General features: G+C 60.0%; 1 long non-coding RNA gene across 1 annotated transcript; it reads left to right on the plus strand.

Annotated features, from left to right (window-relative positions):
* The first annotated feature begins 1,323 nt into the window (after positions 1-1,323).
* Positions 1,324-2,342, plus strand: LOC142067456 (uncharacterized). Its single transcript, XR_012664056.1, has 3 exons — positions 1,324-1,779; positions 1,902-1,979; positions 2,246-2,342. It is a non-coding gene; the product is annotated as an uncharacterized LOC142067456 (long non-coding RNA).
* The last annotated feature ends 482 nt before the right edge of the window (positions 2,343-2,824 follow it).

A 2,824-nucleotide genomic window follows, 5' to 3' on the forward strand; every position in this document is an offset into this window, starting at 1 on the left:
GTTGGGTCCCTTTGGCTCTTGGACTGTTGTCAGTAAACGAGTTAAATGCTAATAAGCCAACAAAAATGGGAAGAAATGAGAGTTTGAAGCCCTGCCTTACTGGGAGTAGCTGGTCCCTCGGTCTCTGCCTGTTGGGATTTTAAGGCCTGCTGAGTACTTAACAATTTATCGCCGGTAACATTGCATGTTCATAGATTGACTTTTGGTTGGTTTTTTTATGTTAATGTACCCACTATAAGAAATTCTGGCAGTGTTGCAATGTTACGTACAACTAGCCATGCTGTAGGAGAATGATGGGTTTTGGAATCGATTAACTTGCTCCTCATGTAACATTACCCTGCTTCAGAAATGTTTTGTATTTTGATATAAATAAACATTTGCTAAAAAAAAAAGACAGACTTGTCGGTGTCATTGATTTAGGTTGGGGGGTGGTGGGGTGCTCCGGGGATGTTTGCAGAGAGGATGCTTCTGCCTTGGGAGGTGGGAAGATGCTGGGCTTTTCTTTGCCCTGAGCATCCCATGCAGTGCAATGGGATGTAAGGGGGACCCCCCCGTCCCTCGGGGTGCCCCAAGGTATGTTCTCCGGCCGGGTCTCCATGATGTATGCAGCCATGCGGGGCTTCTTGCTGGGTTCTCTCCAGCCTTCAGCAACTTCTCTTGCCCTTTGCCGTCCCGTTCAGCCACGCTTCTAGGAGGGCTTATGAAAGAGCCTGTGCAAGCTGCACCCCGCATCCCCCTGTCCCGTAGCCAGGACCAAGGTCTTGGCACCTGTGGGTGCCCTGAATCGGGATTTGCTTCCTCTAGCTCCCTTGGCCCTGTTGCTCTTGGAACCCGGTGCTGGAACGTGGGTGATGCGACACCGGTTCCGGCTCTGACCCAATAATGCACCGGGCTTGGGGCATCGGTGGTACCGCCGGCCGGCGCCCAGGATGATCATTTCCACGTGGCTGGCATACATCATGGCACAGAAAGGCATCGGTGCGCCCTTCCCCTCCGCTGGTGCCGTGGTAAGGGGTGGGGAAGGGGCTTTGCTGGCGGCACTGGGGGCTTTGCGGCAGGTTTGCTGGCCGGGGCGAGGAGCTCAGCGACTGCCTCTCTTCCAGGGTATCCCTGCGGCAGAGGTGGGAGTGGTCTCGCTGATGGAGCGGTGGCTGCAGGAGGTGAGGCTGAGGGGTGTAAACGCCGATGTTAAACCAGGGGGGCCAGGGGTTTAAATCCAGGGAGGTTTTCCCAGGATTTGATGGCAAAGCAGGGTTGGGGGTCGGGATGCAACGCATGGTCCTCCCACTGCGGTTGACGGTGGATTTGCTGCCTCTGCAGGTCGAAGACAGGACCTCCGCGTTCTTCAGCTGGACGCTGGCTGGCACGGAGGCGCAGCGGGCCGAGTCCGCCTCGGCTCCCCCGGCGTGCCTGGCGGCGAGCGGGCCGCACCCACAGGTTGGGATCCGTGGGCTGAGCGTGGCCGTGCCCCACGGCAGTGTCTGGCAGCGCGGCAAGGTGCAGCTGGGAGGTGCTGTGGGGGCCCCTTGGGGATTAAACACACCCTCGGATGAGAAACCTTCCCATTTGCACCCATGGAGGGACCCAGCTTCAGCCACCTCGTGCCCGTGCCCTGAACAGCGTCTGTCCACCCCGTGGCTCCTCCTGCCAAGGCCCTGAACACCTCGTCTCCCTCTGCTTTTGGCAGGATGACGTGGCTTTCGTTGCACACCCACTGGGACGGTCACTCAGCCACTCCTTCCTGGAGGACAGGACCATGACCCAGCCCTTGAGGCGGAGGTAAGGCCCCATGGCACCCATCGGGACCAGCCTGGGATGGGGTGGGACGTGCCATCGTGCCGGGCTCGGGAGCTCCGTGGTGGCGGCGGCAGTGCCTGAGGGCACCGGTGCGGTTCTTGCAGCCAAACCCAGGTCTGCTCTGTGCTGAGCGTGTCAGGGGGCAAGGCGGCACGGGAAGAGCTGGAGCAAATAGAAAAACAGTGAGTTTCCCCCGGTACAGCCTTTGGGCGGCTGCCACACTCCCCAGGGCTCCCCTTGCCTAAACACCCCTTGTGCTCTGGCTTGTCAGCCCTTGGCAGGCTGCAGCCCAGGCTGCCATTCACCCTGCTCCTGGGAATTAAACCCCACGGGCTTCAAACCCCCATCCCCTGCAAGGACACAGGGCTGGTCGACCCTGGCAGAAAGCCCTTTCCCCTCTGCCCAGGGCAGGGGTTCCCACCCCCGCCCCAACCTTGGCTTGCTCCAGCATGTCCCAGCTGGCACTCCAAGCCAAGCCGGACACCGAGCCGGACACTGAGATGGACACTGAAGCCCGAGTCCTGCTGTCGAGCGAGGACTAGGAGGTAAGAGACACCCAGCCCCATCCACAGGGCGAGGCTGAGCAGCAAGCTGGGTCCCTTGCTGTCTCCTTTGAGGCCAGGGATCCCACCCCACCTGCTGCCACAGCTTCCCTTTATCTACCCCGCTCTTATCCAGGCTGACCCACTCTCCGCTCCCTTTTACTGGCTGCCTTTGAAGGTTTTTTGCCACATTCTCAGTGCTGATTTTTCCAGCGGCGGCTCTGCTTCTAATAAAGTCTGTGTACACCGTCAGAGCATGTGCCTCGTCCGGGGGTGTGCGGTGTGCGGTGTGCGGTGCCGCACCGTCCCCAGCTTTGCCGGTGGCCGTGCCACGAGGTGGCAGTGCCGCCTCGGCAGCTCCCGGCGCTGGCGGAGGCAGGGAGGAAGGGAGAAGAGGCCTCCTCGACCACCTCCAGCATCGCTGCTCTCTGGGTATCTCCCCCGCGGGACTGGAATAGAGGGGCTGCTTCTGTCCATCTGTCTGT

Source organism: Phalacrocorax aristotelis, chromosome 22 (assembly GCF_949628215.1).
Source record: "Phalacrocorax aristotelis chromosome 22, bGulAri2.1, whole genome shotgun sequence".
Lineage (NCBI taxonomy): Eukaryota > Metazoa > Chordata > Aves > Suliformes > Phalacrocoracidae > Phalacrocorax > Phalacrocorax aristotelis.